Below are 25,783 nucleotides of genomic sequence, written 5' to 3'. Positions count from 1 at the left end.
CAAAGGCAGATGCTCAACCACTGAGCCATCCAGGCATCCTTCTGCCACTCTTTTTAAGTTAAGATACAATATATGTTAACAAGAGATAATAATTTGTCTCTCAAAATTATTATTCCCTCTACTTTGATGTCAATTATATTCACTATAGAAATGAATGGAAAATAGGTCCCAGTTTTCAAGTGCATGCTAAAGGATATTAATAAATCTTATTAAAAGATCATAATCATAAAAAGGAAAACCTATATTTTATTTTTTTAATATTTTATTTGTTTATTCATGAGAGACACACAGATAGAGAGAGAGGCAGAGACACAGGCAGAGGGAGAAGCAGGCTCCATGCGATCCCGGGTCTCTAGGATCAGGCCTTGGGCTGAAGGCGGCTGAAGGCGGCCCTAAACTGCTGAGCCACACGGGCTGCCCGGAAAACCTATATTTAAAAAGAAGGTAAACAGGTTTGCTTACTGCAGAGATTTCCAAAGCCATTCACATACATTACCAGACTATAAGGTGGCAGGGAAGCATATACAGGGCTTCCCATTTTTAGTTGACTGCAGAATCAGGAGTAAAAGAAGGGAAAATAATAGAGTAATATCAAGCAACTAACCCTCCATTCCCCTTAAGACTTAAATGCATTCCCCATTTTTTCTTTCTCCTGGTGAGCAGCTTAAGTGGATTTGGCTAATAGAGGTTTAGATTGAGTGCAAGAATGTTTTAAGACCTTTATAAGCTTCAGCACTATTTCTTTTGGAGGCTCATTCCACACCTCATCAAAAAATTTTAAATGTCCTCTTAAATAAAATGTTTGCTATAAAAATAATTTTAAAGCATTTTAAAAGGTTTTTTTTTTCTGACAGCAACATGATAAGGTTAATAAACAAAGGCAATGCAATGAAAAATATGAACTAGGAAGGATCTATCCTTATGGGAGTTAACCATCAGTGGGAGCATTTAAAAAAAAAAAAGTGTCAAGGAAAAATGCAGTGCACATTAAAATCCCATGTAGGGAAAAGAGTTTCTCTCATGGCCACTGTTACACAAATCTAGAGGGCATTATTTATATAAACTGTCATGCAAATGGTACTTGCTAAAATTGTGCTACATGGCAGCCATGTCGCTGCTTGGGGCAGGAACAAACTGGTCCTGTTTAGGAAGCAGGTGTGCTTGTGGAAATGAGCACATCCACCTGTCAAACCTGGAGCCATTAGGCACTGCAATCAAAACACCAGCAGCCTTGACTCTGATTCCAGGATCTCTAAGAGGTCTTGTGATTATAATTTGACTTCCCATGCAGTTTCTTACAGAGAAAGAATATGATGGTCAGAGAAATGAATGTCTATTCCCCCTTGACAATTATTTTTCTCAATGTAAATGAAATCAGCATTATCCATTAGTCCACTGTAATCTTTGTTATAGTGAATCAACAACCCCAAGTTTGATCTAGTCTAAGCAGATAAGACCAAATTTTGAGTTTGAAAATACAAAGATCAAACCCAGACCTAGAATGTTTTTGCAAATATAATACAATCGTGTAATGCTTCTTAAGGACAGTCAGTGGGTCAAAACTGTCAACACCTATGCATTTGAACTTAAAATAGGGTGAGCTCCTGAGGAATAATGGACTACTTTCAAGTAGAATTTGGGAAGTAAAGACAGTTGATAAAGGAACGTAAAAGACTCCTAACTCTGGGAAACGAACTAGGGGTGGTGGAAAGGGAGGAGGGCGGGGGGTGGGAGTGAATGGGTGACGGGCACTGGGTGTTATTCTGTATGTTAGTAAATTGAACACCAATAAAAAAAAAATACATTTTTCAAAAAAAAAATAAAAATAAAAATAAAAATAAAAAAAAAAAGGAAAGAAAATATCAATTGTACATATGAAATGCTTTTATTTACATAATTTCATTTAAATCTTAAAACCTTATGAGGTAAGTTCATGTTATCTTCAATTTGATGAAGAGGGAATGGGTGCTCAGTGAGATTCCTAGCTGCCTAAGGCCACATAGCAATAGGGAGGAGCCAAAATGGGTCACAGAATCACCAGGATTTAATTGCACATGGGTACTATTGGCATCATGTAAGTAAAGTGAATGAAATTGATTAATTTGTCTCACTGGAGAATGAATAAATATACGAAAGGAAAGAACTGGAGTATATTCACAAGGCGAGGGCTTACTGAGGAGGATATTGACATAATTAGTGAGCTTAGACTATACTAATGAATAGCAATAAGTGGTGAACACTGTAATGAAAATAATATCCTCCATCAAGAAGTCAAGAAATAATGCAATAACTAACTTAATTAATGTATACTGGTTACAACTTGAGTTAGATTTTTTATTTAGCTACGCCTTTGGTCTTATCTATTTTCTTATAAGTAATCCTATACTTGAAAATAGCTAAAGACCTATCTGTGTAAAAGAACAGAGTGAAATTTGTGGATAAATGAATTTTGGAAGCTATGAAATTAGGCACATCAACAAGAATTGTTTGACTAACAAAAAATGATTTTTATGGGTGATTTGAGATATACAAAGTTTAAAAAAATCCTGAAATTGCATAATTAGTGTGACAGATAGCTAATCGGGCATATGTTGATTCCAAAGGAAATGTGTGGCATTTTTAGTGTCAGAGGATCAGATATTAAGGACTCTACACCAGCTGGGTCTGCATTGCCATCTGATAATCAGCAACTTGGCAAAAGTGTGTTCACACAGATCACAGTATGGTTGCTTTTGACTAGAAATACCACCACGGTAGTTTTAATTAGAGACATGTCAAGTAATTCAGTGTTAACAGTGGTATGGATAAACTAGAGCTGGTTACAGTCTGAAAAACTCTATGGACATTTACTCCATGTATGGGAGTCTCTTGGCAACATTTCTGCGAGCTGAAAATAATTCATATTATATCTGCTGGTCCTTAAGTCATGTCCCATTGTGTATAATGCCATGACTAAATGGAAAAAAAACAGATGTGGCAATTAAAAACTAAAAGTGATACCCATTTATTTTTGGCCGGAGAATTACTACACAGACTGCATTTTCTTTCTTAGCCAAAGAAATGGCATATATAGAGTAACTATTATTTTCCTGCTGTTTATGAATAGTTCATGAATCATAACCAATGCCCAACCACCTGCATTTTTCTATTTTAAAACCATTTAAAAATATTCTTATATTCATTTACTGAAGTATCTCTAGACTTCTAAAATAAAGTGATATGTGTGTTGCCCATTTTTTTAGACGATTTGGCTAGAAAGTAAAAAGCAGTGAAATAACTGAAATAAAAGAGCAGTTTTGAACAAGGCTTGTACTCAAAGTGAAATTTAGAAGCCTAGAGATAGATCATAAATAATGACATTTCCCAAGTCTACAGGCATGCCTGTTGCAAAATCAAAACAGCCATGCTCTTGTTTGACAGTAACTGATCAATTCAGCTATTGATCTATACAGGTCCACTTTTAAGAAGACTAAAAAATATCATATTAAGTAGACTTTTTAAATATTTATGCAGGTTAAATATTTTAAAATATATGCTTTTGCAAAGATATTTGAGAAATTTCAAGAAATTAAAGAATAAAAGATAGCTTCTGCTGCCACAGGGGTTATAATTTAGTATGCTTGTAACACAACTAGCTAGAGTTATATAACTACTCTATAGGTAACTAGATTCTAAAATAAAGTATGTTAAGTATGTTAAGTTTAAATATGCTATGTAGGATCACGATTTAAAAAAAAAAACAACTATGACTGAATACAATTCCTATAAAAATCCTTAGCTGAATTATTTGAATGAATTCACAACAAGATCCTAAAACCCATATGAAAACGAAAGGAGCCTAGAAAGGCCAAAACAATCTTAAAAAGAAAAAAAAAATTTCGAAGGATTGACTTTTTATTTCAATACACACTACCAAGCAATAGTGATCAAGATGGTGTGGTACTGGCATAAAGAGTGATATACCACTCAATGAAATAGAATTGTAAGTTTAGAAATATACTTTCACATTTATGGTCAATTGATTTTGATGAGGGTGTCAAGACAATTCAATGGAAAAAGAAAGGTCTTTTAAAAAATCTGTGCTGAGACAACTGGGAGCAATATGTCAAAGAAGGAACTTGAAACACTACACTGCATTACATGCAAAATTAATCCAAAATGTATCAAAGGCATAAATGTAGGAGCTAAAACTACTAGGCTCTTATAGAAATATATAGGTATCTATCTTGGATTGGGCAGTGATTGCTTAGATATGATATAAATGCAAGCAAAAAAAAAGTAAATTAGAAAAATTGGACAACATTAAACTATCTATAAACCAACTACCAACTATCTATAATTAAGACACCATTGTGAAAATCCCAGAATCTAGACCCTGGAGACCAAGAGGGACTGCATTAGAAGGGGAAGAAGAGCAGCTACATTCTGACTGCCTTGCCCCTTCCCTAGGTTAGTATAGCACTGCACCAAGAGGGCCCTCTTGGGCTTAATTTTCCTCCTGTAGGACAATGAGAGCCCAAGATGGACATTTAGATCCCTCAACATTACAGGACACTTCCGAGGATGGCTGCTCAGGTCTCTACTCATGGAGATCATTGGGAGAATCTATGAGGTTTGACTACTTGGGATCAGATAGAGACAGAGAAGAGGAATGAGGCTTACAGCAACCAGTGCTCATATCTTGATGGATGGCATTCATGCTTGCAGTGGAGCTCAAGCAAAGATCATGGCCACTGGATCTTCCCACCAGCAGCACTGAGTTTATTGCCCTATCTGGCCAGGAAGCACAGTTGGCACTTCCACCTAATTTGGATTCTCAACCAACAAATCATAACACCCATGTAACCTCTCCTATGACCCTGGCTAAGCAGGAAGAAAATTTGCAGCCCTACCCAACTGTTGAGTATAGGCTTCAGTTGCACACAACCAGGAAGCCTGGACAGCTTCAGAGCCCATTCTACAGCCTACTTGGGCAGAGAGCCAAGCCAGCGGCCCTGCCCTACTGTTAAGAATAGCTTCTGGTCTGGCATTAACAGGGAACCTGAACAGTGACTTTAGGCAAGCCTGGAGCACAGCCTACAGTACTATCGGCTGCAGAGCCAAGCCTATAGCCCTGCCCTGAGGCAGAACCCAGTCTAAGGCCTTGCCCAATTGCTGAACACAAACCAGATGTGGTGAGTACAGATAGTGACACTACTTGACTGCAGAGCACAGCTCTAGCACTGCCTGATTGCAGAGCACAGCTTTAAGCCTCAACCAGTCATGGAGCACTGTCTCTGGTCCTGCTTGAACAGATTCCAGCCAATGGCACTATACAGTCAGTGAGCATAATCTGAGGTCCCTCTCAAACAGGAACAATTGTAGACCACAATCCACCAAACTGCTCAATCATGAAGTCCAACCAGTGTCAGCACCTTTCCAGGGAACACAGCCTACGAACTTTCCTGACTAAAGGTGTTTGCAGAGCCCAGCTAACAGTCCCACCTGACTGTAGAACATAGCCAGTAGCCATGCCAAGTCAGGGAGTCCACCCAGCAGTCCTTCATGAATGAAGAACCCAGCGAGCTGTTCCAACCAACCACACAAGACAGCCAGCAACAACCCCCTGACTTAAGAGCATGGACAATAGCCTCACCCAACTAGATACTCCTACAGCAAGCTCCATCTTTCCAATGACCCATCCAATGAAGATCTTTTCATGCCAAAGCAAAACTTTAATGGCTAGAAGAGGAGACTATCTCCTCAGATGTATAGACCACTGCAAAGAACCAATAATCATGAAAAATCAGGTGAACATGACACCATCAAATGACACTAATAAACCTCTAATAACAGAACTAAAAAAATGGAGATATATGTACCGTCTGACAAAGAACTCAGAAAAATCCACTTCAAAGTCAGTGAACTACAAGAACGACACACAAGTAAACAAACTTAGGAACTGACAATGATGAATGAAATGAGAAATTCAACAAAGATATAGAAACCATTAAAAAAAAAGAACAACAGAAATCCTACAGCTAAAGAATAGAATAACTCAACAACAGACTTGACTAGATAGAAAAGGAATCAATGAACTTGATGACAGGCCATGTTAAATTATTCAGTGAGAAGAGCAAATAATAAAAGATCTGTATACTGAAAACTTTAAGACATTGATGAAAGAAATCAAAGAAGACACAAATAAATGTTACAAAAATAAGTAGCTGTATTATATACCAACTGAAGCAAGATAGGAAATATAATGGAAAACAAAATATTCCATTCTTAATAACCCCCAAAATGTTAAATATCTAGAAATTGGCTACACAAGAAAATGTGTAGGACTTATTTGAATTAAGTATAGAATCTTACCAGAGTCTTAAAACTAGTTGATTTCCTGAATAGAAAGGGTGACTACTAAAAATTTTAACTCTTGGAGCACCTGAATGGCTCAATGGTTGAGAATCTGCCTTTGGTCAGGTTGTGATCCCGGGGTCCTGGGATGGAGTTCTGAATCAGGATCCCTGAGGGGAGTCTGCTTTTCTCTCTGCCTATGTCTCTGCTTCTTTCTCTGTGTCTCTCATGAATAAATAAATAAAATCTCTTAAAAAATAAAAATTTTAACTCTTCTCACTAATTGGGTTGGTTTCATATAATATCAAACATGGTTCTAATGACCTTTATTGCAGCTTAAGTGTTTAAAAGTTCATTAGAGAGAATAAACTTATAATAATGTGGAAAATAACTTCTATCAGGAAGAGATATAGGACACTAAAAATAAATAAAATCTTGCAATTTTAGTAAATTAAATACATAATACTAATAACTTACTAATTAAAATTTAAAAATTGAGAAAAAGAAGTGACTGTGTGGCCCACAAAGACTAAAATATTAACCATCTGTAAATCTTTACAGAAAAGTTTACTGACTCCTGTATATTTTTTTTAGTTATTTTAGACTTACTTAGATATAGACTTTTGATCATATGCCACTTTTGTCTATAAATATAAAAATTAAGTATAGATGCAATAAATCAGTTAAAATATGAATACACTTCTTCCCAAAGTCCAGCTCTTTTATTTTTTAAAATTTTTATTTATTTATTTTTAAAGGAGGTAGAGACAGAGGGAGAAGAGAGAATCTTAAGCAGATTCCAGTCCCACTGTAGAGCCCAAGCAGGGCTCCATCTCACAACCCTGAGATCATGACCTGAGCCAAAATCAAAAGTCAGACCAACTGAGTTACTAGGTGCCTCATCTATGTTATTTTTTTTTCATATAGTAGTATCTCCTCTGTTCAATCTAGATATTTATTGATATGGAATTTCTTAAAAGCATGTTCTAAATATTGTTTCTCATGATTTCTTCCAAGCCTCTGACATTCATCCTCAAATATGATGCTGACACTGTCTTGATATTATCAGACAGATTCCAGCAAGACTATGGTCTGTCAGTGCTTGTAAGACCTCATTGGTTTAAAAGATATCTGGTTTCAGAGATGTTAAAATTTGACAAGTGTATATCTTAGAATTAATGAAATACAGATGATATTTTCCTCACACCATCTGAGAATAAATTCTAGGTGAAATGAAGAGTTAAGTGTAATGATGAAAACGTGAAAGATATACAGGAAACACAGGTGAGTATGTATATAATCTGGCAGTGAATGAATCTTTTCTAAAAATACTAGATAAGAAGAAATCATAATGGAAAACATTGATAAACTTACCTGTATTGTGACCTTGGGCTTGCACTTTTATCTGTGCCTCACTTTTCCTATCTTTGAGATAAGGACAATACTGCCTAACTCACAGAGTGTTTTGAGGATTAAAGTAGTTGATATGTTTAATGCACTTGGAATAATGCTTGGTACATAATAAGTGCTATATAGAATGAAGCTCTCTTTTTGTATTTGACAAATAAAAAGTGAAAGACTAATGTTGAAAAAAAATGCCATATACATCTCTGTTCTGTGTAGATATTTTTTCCACCATTAGTATGGAAGCTTGACTCTGTCCTACATAAAGATGTGCTTATTCTTGGAGTTCAATCACATTTCTTTTTAAAGATTTACTTATTTATTTTGGAGAGAGAGAGGAGGGCAAAGGGAGACAGACTCCACACCCAATGCAGAGCCTGCCATGGGACTGGATCTCACAACCCTGAGATCATGACCTGAGCTGAAACCAAGAATTAGACACTTGGTGGACTGTACCACCCATGTGCCATAAATCACATTTTAGTTACAGTGAATTACACATTGCATAATATAAAAGACATTAACTGACCAGTGTTTAACACATTCCATTAATCTCTATTCATTTTAAAACTCAAATATTAGATATCCCTACTTTGCTTTTGTTGTTTACTCAAATGCAGAAAATTTTAATTTTCTGAATTCCTATATCTTACTCAAATTTGGAATAACTGACAGCTCAAGGAAGGTGTTGTGTGCTGTATAGGTCTATGTTTATGAGTGTATATGGGCATATGTGGATTCAGACAGCAGCCTATAACTAAGTTGCTTCTCATGCAACTGCAGAAACTGTCTCAATCCCTTTCTTAGACATTTCACACAGTGGAAGGGCAGAGGTTGTGACTGATAATAAAATCTACTCAGAGATTTCACAGGGATTAATCCCATTATATTATGCAAAGTTCCCATCTAGGCAATCCTATTAGAAAGTAAACAAATCCTGTCCTTAAACAAATCATCTCTCTAAACAGATCTAAACAAAGGCATGCAATTTACATATTTTGCTCATGATTCTCAATGCAAACATGCAACTAAGTTAAAATGGGGAACAATGCTTTTTGGCAAACATTACCTAGAAAAAATAATTATCATATTATCTATTCCCATAAGCAGGGAAATTTTTCATGTTCTAGCATAAAGATAATTTTAGTATCTATGTGGGGAGTTTATGTGAGAATCTAGCCTGGCACCATGCATTTAAACAAAGATAACAAAAATAATCTTAGAATGGAATAAAAGACAAATTACAAATATAAAAACACATGAAATATATATATATATATATAACATAATTAATAATGTCTTTGCATTGTGTATATTATAACATCTTTTATATATGAAGAAATCATAGAGTGAAAGGATGAACATCACATCTAGGACACTTAAATCTAGGACATTTGGAAAAAAGAAACAAATAGTCTAATAAATTTGAAAAGAGATGTATCCACATTTAGTAACCAGAGAAATTAAGTTTAAAATGTGATACTATATTTCATCTAATATATCTGTAAAGGTTACAAATGATAGTAATTCCCAATATGGCATTAATTTCTGGAAAACATAATTTCCACACACTGTTATTGGTATTCTTTCCAGTTGGTCTCCTATTCTTTAGGATTTCTTCTATCAAAAGCTTCAAACCATATGAATATAATTTGACTGAATAGTTTATATCTGAAAACACACTTTTGAAAAATAATAGGAAAACTGAACACTATCTGTATACAAGAAAATTTATTTCAGCATTATCTATAATGTTAAATTATTTGAGATAACCTAAATTCCTGCAAATAGGGATAAAGTTTGTCACATATTCTGAGTACTCTGTTCCTTTTCTTCTCAGGGGGCTTAGGCTCTAGGGATGAGATTGGGGAAGGTCAGAGGAATAAAAATTAACTGCCAATATACCTAAAATCACATTCATAACACCATTATGATCACATTTCTCAGTCTGGCACAGGCTGATGATAGACTTCTCTCATGGTAATTTCCATCATTTTAGAATTATCCCCTTTTCCATGCTGCTTCCTTTGATCATTTAAAATAAATAAATAAATACATATACATATAATCTATAATATATTATAATATAAAATAAATTGAATATAAATAATATAATATTCCAAGGGATCTAGAAAACTGCACATACACATGAGTAGGGCTATGCACTTGCCAGGAAAGATCTAACAGAGTGTTTATCTCTTGTTTCTGGTTAAACTTGAGTTCCCGTAGAAGTGGGAAATGAAAACAAACGTAAATGACCTGAGCGTTGAAGGTATACTCCAACACACACCACACACAGATTTTCAGCAAAGATCAGAAACTAATTTGTTCAAGCATTTTAAGGAAATCCCCAACAATTATGAGCTGCCCAATAAGCTAGCACAACAGAGACTTCATCATAGTCAAATCATCAAAAGCCAAGGACAAAAACAGAACTTTAAAGCAGCAAGACAAAAAGGGTTTATCATGTACAAGGGATTGTCAAGAAGATTGACAGTTGAATTTCCATCAGAAACCAGGGAGACTAGAAGGCAGTGAGATGCTGTATTCAAAGTGCTGAAAGAAAAAGACAGTCAATCAAGATTTCTCTATCCAGCAAAACCATCCTTCAAAAAGGAAGCTGAATCAAGACTTCTCAGATAAGCAAATAAAAAAAAAAAAAAAAAAAAAAAAAAAAAAAAAAAAAAAAAAAAAAAAAACCTAAGAGATTTTATCACTAGCAGATCTGTCCTACAAGAAAGAGTAAAAGCAATTCCTCAGGTTGAAATGAAAGGACACTAGATAGTAGCTCGAGTCCACACAAAGAAATAAAAAGCACCAGTAATTAAACTGTGAAATTATAAATGTAAAGACACTATAAATGTATACTTTTTTAAATCTTATCTATCTCCTATCTGATTTAAAAGACTACTGCGGGATCCCTAGGTGGCGCAGCGGTTTGGCGCCTGCCTTCGGCCTAGGGCGCGATCCTGGAGACCCGGGATCGAATCCCACATCGGGCTCCCAGTGCATGGAGCCTGCTTCTCCCTCTGCCTGTGTCTCTGCCTCTCTCTCTCTCTCTGTGACTATCATAAATAAATAAAAATAAAAAAAAAAGTAAAAGACTACTGCATAAAGCAATAATTATAAAATATATTCACGGACTTATACTGTATAAAGATGTAATTTGTATGATAATACTCCTAAAAAGGAGGTAGGAGAAAATGAAGCTATGTTGGAAAAAAGTTTTTGTATGCTATTAAAATAGTGTACTAGATATAACAAAAAAATAGTAAATTTATAAAGGAATTGAGTAAAGTTGTAGGATACATAAATAAAAATCGCTAACAAAAAACACTAAGAATAGTAACAATGAACTATGTTAAAAAGAAATTAGGAAAACATCCCATTTATAATAACTTCAGAAATAATAAAATATTTAGGATTAAGCCTAAGGAGACAAAAGTCTAGTATACTGAAAACTACAAATCTTAGATGAAAGAAATTAAAGAAGACACTAACAAATAGCAAGATATCCCATGGTCACAGATTAGAATAAGTAATACTACCTAAATGTCCATACTATCCAAGGCAATGTACAGATTCAATGCAATTCCCATTAAAATTTTAATGGCATTATTCACAGAAATAGAAACAATAATTCTAAATTCTAAAATTCATACGGAACTGCAGAAAACCTCAAAAAGCCAGAACAATCTTGAGAAAGAACAAAGCTGAAGGTATCACACTTCCTGATTTCAAAATATATTTAAAAGCGATTGCAATTAAAAGTGTAGGGTCCTGGCACAAAGGTAGACGTATAGACCTCCAGAAACACATCTATGCATATATGGCTAACTGATTTTTGACAAGGGTATCAAATACAAAATGGTGAAAGGATAGTCTGGGAAAACTGGTTATCCACATGCAAAAGAATGAAATTGGACCCTTATCCTACACTAAACACAAAACTAACTGAAAATGCGTTAAAGACTTTATGCGAGATGTGAAAACTTAAAATCTCCTAGTAGAAAACAAAGGAAAAATCTTCATGGCATTGATTTTGGTAATGATTTCTTGGATATGAGGCCAAAAGCACAGCCAACAAAAGCAAAAAGAGAAAAGCGTGATCACACCAAACTAACAAGCTTCTGCACAGGAAAGGAATTTATCAACAGAGTGAAAAGACAACCTATGGAATGAAAGAAAATATTTGCAAACCGTTTCTGACAAGGGGTTAATTTACAAAATATATAAAGAACTCCTACAACTCAACATCATCAACAACACAACAATAACAATAGCTCAATTCATAAATGGACAAGAAGATTGGAATAGACATTTCCCCCCCCCCAAAAAAAAGACAGAAAAATGGCCAATAGGTATATGAGAAGTTGTTCAATGTCACTAAGCAGGGAAATACAAATCAATATCACATGGGATATCTTCTCACATCTGTTAGAGTGGCTATTAGCAAAAGACAAAAGACAACGTTTGGCAAAGATATGGAGAAACTGTATTTTTTAAAAAATATATTTTATTTATTTATTCATGAGAAACACACAGAAAAAGGCAGAGACACAGGCAGAGGGAGAAGCAGGCTCCATGCGGGGAGCCTGATGTGGGACTGGATTCCAGGACTCTGGGACCATACCCTGAGCCAAAGGCAGACCCTCAAACCGCTAAGCCACCCAGGTGTCCCATGGAATTCTTGTATACTATGGGTGAGAGTGTAAAATAGCACAGCTGCTATGTTAAACAGTATGGTAGTTCCTGAAAAAATTAAAAATAGAACTACCATATGACCCAGCAATCTGGGAATGCATCCAACAGAATTGAAATCCAGATCTTGAAGTGATATTAGCATTCCTGTATTCATTGCAGCACTCACTACTCTCTGTAGCCAAGATGTGAAAACAGCTTAAATGTCCATTGATGGATAAATAGATAAAGAAAATGTGGCATATATACACAAGGGAATATCATTCATTTTTAAAAGGGACAGAAATCCTGTAATATAAGACAACATGGACGAACTTTGAAGACATTATGCTAAGTAAAATAACCCAGTGATAAAAGGACTAATATTGCATGATTCCACCTATATGAGATATTTTTAAGCCATGGAAGCTTAGAATAGTGTGGTGGTTGCCAGAGGCTGGGTGGGGGGTGGGGGGGGGTGGGGCATGGGGAAATAGGAGTTGCTATTTATTCAAAGAATATAAAATTTCAGCTATGCAAGTTGAGTAAGTTCTAGACATCTTCTGTACAACATTGCGCCTATTGTTAATAATACTATATTGTGCACTTAAAAATTTTTTTTTGCACTTAAAAATTTAAGAGGGTAGATCTTACATTGTGTTTTCACCAACACACAAAAATAAAACAAGAAAGTTGACCTTGAGCATATTCTTTTCAGGCATCATTTTATCTGTCCCTTGTTATCTTTTTTTTTTCATTTTAATTAGCAAAATATTATATTGTATTTTATTTTTCATTTCCTCTTCTCGCACTTATTCCACAAACTAGAGCTGTCTGACTTCTCTCATCACTCCTGCAACAAAACATGAACAAAAACCCTACCAACTGAAAATAATCCATGGACAATTTTATCCCTATCTTAAACTTTCAGAAGCAAGGACAGGTTGATTCTTCTCTCTTACAAAAATTTCTTTTTGCCTTGGATTCATTGACTTCATACATCTAGGTTTTTAAAATTTTTCTATAAAAGTTTTTTTATTGCTGTTGATTATTTCATGGGCTACACATTTTGTACCTCTGATTTAGTAATGTTTTCCCCAAAGTTTTGTCCTTAGTCTACTGTCTGAGGTTGAGTGATTTCATGAACTGTCATCATTTTAGTTACAACTGACACAGCATAGACATATGGTTAAGAATTCAGGCTCTGGAACAAGACTTTCTGGTTTCAAATTCCAACTCTAGGCAATTTTCTTAATCTTTCCATGCCTCAACTTTCTTTTCTGTATAGGAGGAAACATAATAGTACTTATCTCAGGTTTGTTGTCAGGACTAAATACATACATGCAAATTGTTTAGAAAAGTTAGTGATACATAATAAAGCACCAGAAATGTTAGATCTTTTTGGTACTATACCTCTATGTATGTAAAATTCATACATATCTATCTCAAATTCTATCTTCTGAAATTTTTTCTTTATTTGTTGCATCACTCTACTTAAAATGTATGAATATACATGTACTAGAAAATATTGCAAAGGCAATGTGAATTTCAAAAGAATTACTTACCTTATTTAATATTTATGTCATTTTTATGGTGCATATTTCCAGTCACAAGTTAGAAATCTATAACCTTATTTTTTTTTTAAAGATTTTATTTGTTCATCAGAGACACAGAGAGAGAGAGGCAGAGACAGGCAGAGAGGTTCCCCTCCATGCAGGGAGCCTGACGCGGGACTTGATCCCGGGTCTCCAGGATCACACCCTAAGCCAAAGGCAGGCACCAAACTGCTGAGCCACCCAGGCGTCCCAATATAACCTTATTTGTAAATGAGTGGATCATATTCTTTTACATGGCATACTTGAATTGATTGTCTGTAGTTGAACATTTATATTATTTCTGAATATTTCTATAGTAATAAATTATTCAAAAAGCATTTATTGTAAATTCAGTGTTTTAAAATTGGTGGGCTAGAGAGTTGTTCAGTTGTTTACAGTTGGAGCATGTAGTTTACAGTTTAAAAGAATGGGCCACACAACATGGATGTTTTAACAACCTTTCAGATAGCATAGCAGACTCTTTGCAAGGGCATTTCCTGTCTTCAGATATGAACTGGCTAATCAAGTAGGTAGAGAAATACAAAGAATGTATTTAAGGAACTTTTTTTTTTGCTTTTTAAAAACTATTTATTTATTCATAAGAGACACAGAGAGGGGCAGAGACATAGGCAGGAGAAGCAGGCTCCCTGCAGGGAGCCCGATGCAGACCGATCCCAGGACCCTGGGATAATGCCCTGAGCCAAAGGCAGATGATCAACCACTGAGCCACCCAGGAGTCCCTTTAATGTAACTTTTTGAATTTGATTTTTGAGAGTTTCAAAGGCATGGCAAAGGCCTGCAGTATTGGGCTAAGCCAAGTCTCACAAAGCAGACACTGATATTTTTAAAGTTAGAAGCCTATTGTGACTAATTTCTTAGAAAATAAAAGGCAGATACCTCAGCTAGACTGCCTCGCATGACCGCAGAAGTCCCAGTGGCAGTGGTGAGATACCAGCAAGCTTCTAGATATGAATGATTAAGCTAATTCCTAAGTAAAATAATTCTGAAATATAATTACTTTTCTTCTTTATAGATTGACTACTTGTCAGGTGCCATTTGGCACTAGAGATTGAGATGTAAATACGGCATAGATTCTGATGTCACAGGGCTCATGATTTAGCAGAAAATGGGGATATTTAAATACCCTAAGTGTAGAGACACCAGAGTATCGTAAGAGAATCGTATTGTCTTGACTAAAAGCTTCACACAAGAGCTCAGTCTTAAAAGAATCAATAGAAGTTTCCAACTAGAAAAGTAGACAAACAATGTTTCTGACAATAAAAATGATGTGCACAAAAGCGCAGTGGCATGTTACGATGTACTTGGTTGGTAAGAAGACAGACATTTTAGCACTGAGGAAGTGAAAGACAAATGAAAAAAATCTGAAAACAAAACAAAAACAAAAATAAAAATAAAAACACTGCATCTGGTAGTCTGCCTTTGGCAATCTCCCCTCCCAATGTCCACATACTCTTCCAGCAAGCACTGATATTTAGCAAGAAGCCAATAATCAAGGATCTCTTTCTATTTCTGGAAATCTTTCTCCAATTATTATATTAGTATGATTCCTGATAGTTCCTCATATTTCAACAAATATGTATTCCTTACTATTTGTAAACTTTAAAAAAAAGTTTACAGTATAAATTATACAAACTACAGTAAATTTTCTGGTAGTGTAATATTTGATTGGTGCCATACACTGAATATTTGTGTCCCCTGGCTCATCCAAATTCATATGTTGAAACCTAATCTTCATTGTGTTGGTACTTGAAGATGGAGCTTCTGGGAGGTGTGTGGAGCCCTCATGAACCGATTATAAAAAAGACTCCCAGAGAGCTCCCACACTTTTTCTGCCATGTGAGGTTACAGTAAAAAGATGTGATCTATGAACAAGGAAGGAGGAATGACACCATAAACGGAATCTGCTAGCACCTTGGTCTTTGAACTTCTCAGCCTCCAGAACTGTAACAAATAAATTTCTGTTGTTTATTAGCCACCCAGTTAATGATATTTTGCTATAGCAGCCCAAATGGAATAAGACAATATCTGGGGGCAATATTAAAGTGCTCCAAAGGACACAAAAATACTAATTTGATGGGATACCTGCACCCTAATGTTTATACCAGCATTACCTACACCATAGCCAAATTATGGAAAGACCCCCAAATGTCCATCAACTGATGAATAAAAAGGATGTGATCTATCTATTTTCTATCTATCTATCATCTATCATATATCATCTAATATCTATCTATAATGGAATATTAGTCATAGAGAAGAATGAAATCTTGCCATTTGAAACAATGTGGATGGAGCTATGCCAAACAAAACAAGTCAGCCAGAGAAAGAGAAATACTGTATGATTTCACTCATATATGGAATTAAAGAAACAAAACAAACATAGGAGGAAAAAAAAGAGAGGAAAACCAAGAAACAAACTCTTAACTATAGAAAACAAACTGATGGTTACCAGAGGGGAACTGGCTGGAGGGATGGGTTAAATAGGTGATGGGAATTAAGGAGGGCACTTGGGATGAGCACTGGGTGTTGTATATAAGTGTTGAATCACTAAATTCTGTACCTGAAACTAAAAAGAAAAAAAATAAGACCTAAGTCCTTGAGGTTTTATTGACTTTTGGTAGGAAATGGTAACTGTCAGATGCATAGAGCATCCCCCAAGTCTACACCTATCTCTCATTAATTTTTCTTGCCCTGTCTTAAATATGACTTCTAGGATACCTGACCTCCTTGACTGTTAGTACTCCAAGATTATACTGTATTTTTCATGCCCTCATATGTCACATTTTAGTATAATACCTTACTTGATTATTTGTCTCTTTAAACTATAAACTCCGAGGAAAAGAGCCATGTCTCTTTGCTCTACTTTGCATATCCAGACCCCAACACCTATTCTCTAACATCAGTTAAATCCTTTTCTATTAATCAGCCATGGCCTTTCAAGTAGCTTTTTCCTGAGACTAGTAGCACAAGAAGGGAGTATGATCTGGGCTGGCCTCTTCCTTGATGATGTAGAACTTAATGGCACGTCCCATTTTCTGGAAACAGAGCTAAAATAAAACTGTATATTCAAATATTGAATCTAGTGCTTTTATCACTGTGCTTCAGCTACCTGAGCCAATCAGTCACACAGAAAGTCAGTAGTACTGCTTGGGCAATGTGACAACTGGTGACATTTCAAAATAAATTGAATAAATAAGTAATAAATAAGTCACTGGATGTGATTCTGACCTAGCAGGAGGATAAAATGGCTAACTTAAGCACTATCAGAGCCCTATATGGAGATTTGAAAAAAAAATCACTATTATAATACATGGGTTTTTAAACTTTAGGCTATATCGTTATCGTAGAACATGAAAAATGAAGATGTAAGCAGAGTTGAATATGAACATCCTTATTTTTTTTTTAATTTATGATAGTCACACACACATAGAGAGAGAGAGAGAGAGAGGCAGAGGCAGAGGCAGAGGGAGAAGCAGGCTCCATGCACCGGGAGCCCGACGTGGGATCCGATCCGGGTCTCCAGGATCACGCCCTGGGCCAAAGGCAGGCGCTAGACCGCTGCGCCACCCGGGGATCCCTGAACATCCTTATTTAGCCACTAACAGTAAACCATAGGTTACTACCCTACCTGAAGTAAGTTGCTGTGAGTCTTTTGCTGTGCATCCTTAAAATTGTTTTACATACATTTACATATGTGGAGATATTTATCTATATACAATTGTTCATTTTATTACGTAAGTGGTACACTATATTACTTGTTTTATTACTTGCTTTTTTCACCTTTCACAATATGTGGAGATATTTTCATATTACTGACATAGATTAAATGCCTAATTTTTAAATAGCTACTGTGTATTTTATAGCGTGCATGTCTAGAATGTAATTACTTTCCTATTATTCAATCTTTGGGTTATTTCATGTATTTGTAATTTGCAAAAATACTAGAGTGGACATTTTGGTGCACAGAAATACAAGATTTCTTCTAGATAACAAGGAATGGAACCTCTCAGATGGAAAGGCATATGCAAATTTAAATTTGTTGAAATTATTATAAAAGGCCTTTATTTTCCATACTCCCACCAACAGAACATGAGTATGTACATTTTTCTATACTTCATCAATGTGAATATCACTAATCTTTTCTGGAAGTAAAAGTATTTCATTTTATTTTATTTGCATTTCCATAATTATGAGTATAATTGAATGTTTTTATATATTTCTTGTTCCTTTTTCTGTACACAGATTATTCATAGCATTCACCCATTTTTCTCTGTTGGATTTTCTCACTGACTTAAATGAATCCCATAAAAATTCTGTGTATTAACCCTTTGTTATACATGTTATAACTTTATTCTCAATTTATTGCTTTTCCATAACCTTGTTATGATGTCTTTTATTATACAAGTTGTACATTTCTCCTTTATAGTTATAAAGTTTTGCTAAAAAAAAAAACATTCTTCTACACAAGATAATAAAAGTGTCCCTATTTTGTCCTAATGTTTTCTTCTTCTTTTTAAAAAATGTTTTAAAGCTTTATTTATTTATTTGAGACAAAGAGCAAGACAGAGTGAGTAGGGAGAGAGGCAGAGGAAGGGGGGAGAAATCTGGGACTCTCCATTGAGCACAGAGCTCAACACCGGGCTCCATCTCACCACCCTGAGATCATGACCTGAGCCAAAAACCAACAGTTGGATGCTCAACCAATTGAGCAACCCAGATGCCCCCTGATGTTTTCTTTTCAAATTTTCAACTATACCTTTTTTTTTCTTTCATATATCACACTACATGTTAAAAGAAACTTAGAAAACCTGACTTATATTTGACTAATCGAGGAATTCAACCATCTTTTCCCCTTAATACTTGATTAGTTTCTTTCAATTCTTAAGTGTTTCTTATACCTATTTCTTTGAAATTTATTCTATGTATGCATTGGAAAATGAATCAATTTGATCTGTTTATATGATTATCCAATTGCCCTAACATCATTTATTGGAAGTTCACTTTTTTCCACAGGAATATGAGATTTGTCTTAACTCCATATGTACATTCTGAGTCCACTGTATCACATACTGAGTATATTTGTCAACTTTCTATTTTGTTTAATTGGTCTATTTTTGGCACCAGGATCACACTGTTTTAATGATAGAGCCATTGTAGTATGTTTAATACATGGTAGGGATAATTCCTCTCCTATTGCTTTTCTTTTTCAGAATTTTCCTAGTCATTTGTGCATTTTTATTTTTCCTATGTCATGTTTAATATCAATTTGTCTATTTCCAGGACAAAACTAATTAGTATTTGATTGGGAAAGCATTAGATTCATAAATTAACTGAGAACAAATTATTGATACAAAGTCTTTCTGTTTACTGAAGTCAAATTTTGCACTTTTTGGGAACTATTATTTTTGCTTTCCTCTATAAGCTTAATTTTTTTTTTGTTTTTACCTTTTTCATGTTATTCTAAAAGAAGTATTCCCCTTCAGTATATCTTGTGCCTGATTATTATTTTTGTATTTGTGCTATTGTTTTATCATTGATGTTCTAGGAGTTTCCAGCTATATTGTCATGTCACTGACAACTATATGTACAGTTTTACTATGCTTTCATTTGTTTTCTTTTATCTAATTGTACTGGCTAATTTCTCCAGTTGAGTGTTAAATACTGGTAGATATATCGGGCATCTTTGCCTATAAATCACTTAGAAAAGATGCTGGATTTTTCAGTATTTGTATATCCAAAAGATGAGGAAACAATTGTTCATTCATTTTTCCTAGGAGATTTTATAATTCAGGTTTGTCAAATTGTTTTTCATCATCTATAGAAATGATTGTGGGTTTTTTTTCCCTTTAGTCTTAGTAATATGATTATATACAGTAATGAATCCTTAGTTTCATGGTATGAATTCCACTTGTTTGCTTAATGTGATGTTGAAGTCAAATAGTTAATATTTTATTTAGGATTTTTGGTTCAATATTCTTAAGTGATATTGATCTATCTATAAATTTGTTTTGATTCTGTTCCATCTTTGTTAGATTTAGATGTTAACATCATGTTTACTACATAAAAATGATTGGAAAGTTTTCTCTTTTTTCTACATTCTACAAAAAATTTATCAAGCAATTGAAATATCTTTCCTCAAGGTTAGAATTCACCTTGAATCTGTTTGGGCCTATATTTTCCTATTAGATGCTTGATAAATTGTCTACTTCATCTGTGGAGTTGGTCTTTTTCAAGCTTTCAAATTAAAAGCCTATATTTTCTTCAGAAATTATGTGTTTCATTTAGGCTTTAAATTTATTTGTTTGGTGGTGCACAAAATACTGATCATCATATATTTTAGTTTTTATGTATCAATACAGAAATTAAGACATGGATATCTTGGTGAAAAATGGGTGTCAAAATTCAGCCTACCACTGTCTCCTCTCTATACTACTCTTGGTACCAAAATCTATATCAGTCAGTAGTCAACCAGGGAAACAAAAGCAGTGGAAGATACATATTTAGAGATTTATTGAAAGGGATTAGTTTACATAATTGTGCAGGCTAGCAAGGTAAATTCTAGATAGGTTCTTTCTTTCTTTCTTTCTTTCTTTCTTTCTTTCTTTCTTTCTTCTTTCTTTCTTCTTTCCTCTTTTTTAAAAATTCCTGATCACATAATTTAAATTTATTTAAATAGCTACATCCCCACTGTGCCAATTTTTATTTCTGTTTCATTATTTACTCCCTTGCCTTCTCTATTTTGAATTTTGTATATATTTTTAAATGGGTTTTGGAATTTCTGATTCTTTCATGTTTGTACCTTTTTGTTTCACATTATCAATCTATACATTTGCACCTTTTACTGGGAAAAAACTTCATGTTCATTTCCAGCTAACTACTTCTTTCTTTACCTATATCAGTATTTATGATTAGGGACAACTAATAAGACTTTTAAAATATTTTAATTTCTTTATCTTTAGTTATTTCATTTTCATGAATTTAGTATCTACTCAAAATCTCATTAGGAGGTCTGTTATACTTAATTTAACTTTTTGGTTTGTTTTTCTATTCATTCTGCAGTATTTCTTTAGTTGGCTAGTTTCTTTTCTGGGATCCAGATCTTTGGTGACACTTTCTCCTTTACTCATCTAGTGTTTGATGGTCACTGTGCACAACCCTTAGCTGCTAGTTCTGATTAAAGATCTTGTCTACAGTGTGAGGAGGAGACAGTAAGAGCAGGATATGCTGTCAGGAAGGGTTTACCAGTTTTAAATGATCTCTGTTATCTTTTCATAGTCTAAGTATTAGTAGATAAGGAGCATATACTGTATTCTTCTCAAGAGAACATTTGTAAATGAAATTGAAAATAGAGTTTGAAAAGAGCAGCAGAAATGGCTTAAATATTAAATATGTGGATCTTGAGATCAGTTAGAATAAATTAACAATTAATATCTACTAATTGTCTAGAAACAAATGAGGTAATATTTGTAGAATATTTTTGGAGCTAGTTTGTTATTACTACTTCAGCTGTTTCTCATTAAAGTCAAATGTCCCCTCAAATAAAACATCTTCTGGGAGAATGTATGCAGAAAATAGAACCACCCATCCTAATTCATAATTTTATTATTATTATGAACATAATTAATAGATTATTCTTACAATGTTGGAAAACATTAATTTTTGGAAGTTTTTATGTAATTAAAAAAGATCAGTGTTGCCTCATAATGGTGATGTTTGGCTGATGTTCCTTGTGTTTTTGTATCAATGGTACAATTTTTATGATACAACTTTAATAATATACTTTATAACTTATGAATTATAGAACTACTTGGCATATCTGGATACTGAAACCATAACCTTGATTAATTAACCATGATAATATAATGCAACTAATGTTTATTTACCATGCATGCATTCAGCTATTATTGTGCTGTTTGATATACCTAATTGCTTTATTATTATGCAGAATCTGGGGAAAAAATTAAATAGCTTCATGTAGCTCTCTATGGTAGCTGAGGGAGTGGAGAGATATGTAATTCAGCAAATTACATGTGCTATATTAGTTGTAAAAAAAAGTCTTATGAATAAAATAAAATAGCAAAGGAGATCTGGAGTTAGGAGTGGAGGAGTTAAGGTGAATGAGGTAGAGCTCTCTGATATGGTGGTATTTAGGCAGAAACTTGAACTAATAAAAATCAACGTGCCTAATATAGTACACAGCTTGTCATAAGTACCAAATACTTATGCTTATTATTAGCTAAGAAGAATTTTGTTATTCACTGTACCCTTGAACTATAGCACAATAGACTTATTTTAGAAGAAAAAAATTCTGCATTTTTAAACAAACAAAACATACTGCTACTTTAAAACATTAAATTCTAGTTATGACTTCATAAAAAGAAATGGTCTCCTTGCAGTATCAACAGAGAGAAAATAGCTAGTTACATACTGTAATAATAACTCAGTAGAGAACAGAGAACAATTTACTGGTCTCCCAATCTCTTTTTAAATGAAAAACAGTGAAGTTCAATCTTAAACAAAGTTTTCCTGCCAACTTGTCAGATGAACGACAAGAGAAGTTGTTGCTCAGCAACACAGTAAGACCGAGCTCCCATGATAAGTTCTTACATAATTTCAAAACAGTACATTGGATAACAATGTACTATTCATGTAAGTAGCGAACTTGTTGTAACCGAGTCACTAAGCATTTTGAAATCATTCTTAATTAAAAGTCGAACACTAATTTTCTTACAGTAAAACTTTTGTGATGACACCATGTCTCTACTAATGTTTTATGATTCAAAGTGCACTTTGCCTCGTGCTAGAAAAATTCATTGTGACATTTCTATTGGAATTTAGCATTCTATTTCTAACAAAGGCTCTTCTTTATGCTTCTATCAGGATAAGAATAAGATGGTATCAGTTAATGACTTTAACTTGGGTGACCAGCAGACTTTTCTCTTCTGATTTAAGTCCTTTGACAAACTGTAGATGTATTCCGTCTGAGTTCCACCTAATGATAGTTTGTTACACTTTCCGAGATGGTGTAAATATGCACTGTTTGTTTGGTTAGTCTTGAAAATAAAATTTTTAAAAAGGTAAACAAGTCCCATTCCTGAAGGCATTTAAGGAAGATCTTCGAGATCATCATACTTTACAATGGATCTACCTAATTAAATTCTTTCTGTACTTGAAACCCTAACTCAAGTCCTAACTCCAAATATGCCCTTTCCAAGGATGACAGACCTGAAAACTGTATGCATATATTGCTTTTATGTCTCTTTGCTGCCCCTAATCAGATACTGATTTGCACTTTTACTCAATGATTTTATATACATCTGTCCTGGGTCTCTTAAGAACAGAGAATACATTTTATTTACTTAATTTACTTACTTTACTTTACTTTCAGCACTTACTGTCATGCTGTGCCCAGAATATGTAATGAAATAACAAGAATAATATACATATATTTAATTTGGGAGTCTGTGCTCTTCAAAAATATTTTCACAAATCTTTTATTTCTATGGAAACTGGAATTTACATATGTTGAATGAGTGCATTTCAACTATATGTGAATTATTACAAATATCCAGTTTGATCCTCACAGGTTGAAAAATTTTACCTTTAATGCAATATAGATGAAGGAACCAAGCTCTAGATTAAAGTATTCTTAAGAGACTTATAAGTCAGGAGTCAGTACTCAGTCTTTGTCATCTTACTCTAATCCCTTGCTCTTTGTAGTAATCTAAACTTTCTTAGTTAATCAAGGATTGGATAATTAGAAATACCTGATTGAATAGAAGAAGGAAGAAATGCTTGAGTGAACTCTAATTTTATCACCATGTTTCATTCATCATCCATCTATGGATCCTTCTTCAACAAATATTGGATAACAAAGGTCTCCATGCTCTTTCTGTCAGATTCTTTTTTTTTTTTAAGATTTTATTTATTCACTCATGAAAGAGACAGAGAGAGAGAGAGAGAGAGAGGCAGAGACACAGGCAGAGGGAGAAGCAGGCTCCATGCTGGGAGCCTGATGTGGGACTTGATCCCAGGTCTCCAGGATCAGGCCCTGGGCTAAAGGTGGCGCCAAACCACTGAGCCACCCAGGCTGCCCACTTTCTGTCAGATTCTAAGCTCATTCTAATAGTTGCCTCACATTTGTGACAGCCATTTGATACCCACCACCTAGTGTTTCACTTTCTTAGTTTCTTATTATCTTCTCGATCTATTTTCTACTTACAGTGAGACTAATTTTCCTCAAATTCTGTTTGGATCACTCATATCTATATGCTAGACAATACCAGTGGATTCGCATTGCCCAGTTTACCTGGTACACACCCGTGGGCTTCTTAACTACCCCCTTACTTTATTTTCTTGAGTCATCATATTGCCTGCTATAACATCAGATAAAGCAAATCTATTCTCTCTCATTTGCTCATTATTCTTGCTTCTTTGTCTTTCTTTATCACTTACTCTCTGTAAGTTCATACTTTTCTCTTCTTCAGCTGCTACCTTATTCAAATTTCACGTCCTTAGGAATAATTCTAACTACTACTTTGGGGATATTCCAAGAACTAAAATGTCTTTCATTTGATAAGCAATTTTTATAGTCTCCTTTCCCTTTAGATTGTTACATGAAAATAAAAGTTATAATCTTATATTTCTTTTATATCTTCCTTAGCTGTCTCTGTGAAGTCACTATCAAAGTATATTGTTAAAAAGTTGTTTCTTGCCTAAAAAGACATAGCTCTTCACAGGGCTTTTCTGGCCTCAAAAGGTAATTGCCTCAGTTACCTTTCAAGGTATATCAGCAGACAAAAAGAATGTTCTTTATTTCAAAGGCTTTGCTGAATTACCAATGGGTAATACAACATGGTAAGCTAACCAGAGTAATCACTGTGTGTTGTCAATATGTCAGACAAAATGAGAATCTCTTTTATACTGCCTCAAACTTTCTCCTTTGCTAGAAATAACATCCAGGTGTACATAACCTCAGACTGAAAACATTATGCTTGTCCCGAAGAGAACAAAGTATACAGAATAACACATGGAAAACAGTCACCTTCAAACATAGCTGTAAAATATCTACTGGTTGACTAGAGAAGAATATCTATAAACAAAGAAGCAACCCTTTCCCCATCAAAAAGACAGATATTCCATAAGCTACTAGGAAAATAAAAACAAGATTTAAAAATATCTGCTATAATAGATAATGAGCAAAAAGAAAAATAATAAATGGTTTTGGGAAGAGATATAATAATGATGATTAAATAAAGCTTAGAGAACACATACAGAATGTCTGAAATGAAGGCAGAGAAGCATTTAGCAAAAGGCTTTTATCAACTGGAAAATAGCTGTCAAATGTATATGGGTCAGTGCATTTGATATGTGAAGTTCCCCTAATGATTATACAGATGAGTATTCTCTCTTGTATGTGGTTCTCTCAGATGGAGGAAAGAAGATCAAGACTCCTAGCTAAGGCACTCTTTTTGTCTGGCAAAAGATACTCTGGTACTTTTGATGTCTAACATTTGTGAGTAAATTTAAAAGTCTTCTGGCTCCTGTGATACCTTTTTGGTTTTACTCATGACTCCATACAGACAATGGAGGCTGCCATGTGAGAGGAACTTCACTTTTCTGTAATACCCATGTTCAAACGTATTTCTTTCTGTTCATCCATCTTTCCTTCATCCCCATCTCAGTGAAAAGATATTCTTTGTATTTTTCTCAAGATAATAATTTCAACTCAGCTCTGGATCCCATCT

The 25,783-nt window shown here is 34.4% G+C and overlaps 1 long non-coding RNA gene across 2 annotated transcripts in view; it reads right to left on the bottom strand.

The window, feature by feature from the left end:
- Window positions 1-223: 223 nt before the first annotated feature.
- The window catches only part of LOC112665677 (uncharacterized), a 42,897-nt gene continuing 17,337 nt past the window's right edge, over window positions 224-25,783 (bottom strand). For both annotated transcript variants that reach the window (XR_007406394.1, XR_007406395.1), the window contains exon 4: window positions 224-427. This is a non-coding gene — a long non-coding RNA (uncharacterized LOC112665677). The remainder of the gene's footprint in view (window positions 428-25,783) is intronic.

Source organism: Canis lupus, chromosome 27, assembly GCF_003254725.2.
Source record: "Canis lupus dingo isolate Sandy chromosome 27, ASM325472v2, whole genome shotgun sequence".
NCBI classification, from domain to species: domain Eukaryota; kingdom Metazoa; phylum Chordata; class Mammalia; order Carnivora; family Canidae; genus Canis; species Canis lupus.
This window is presented reverse-complemented; position numbering and strand designations above follow the sequence as displayed.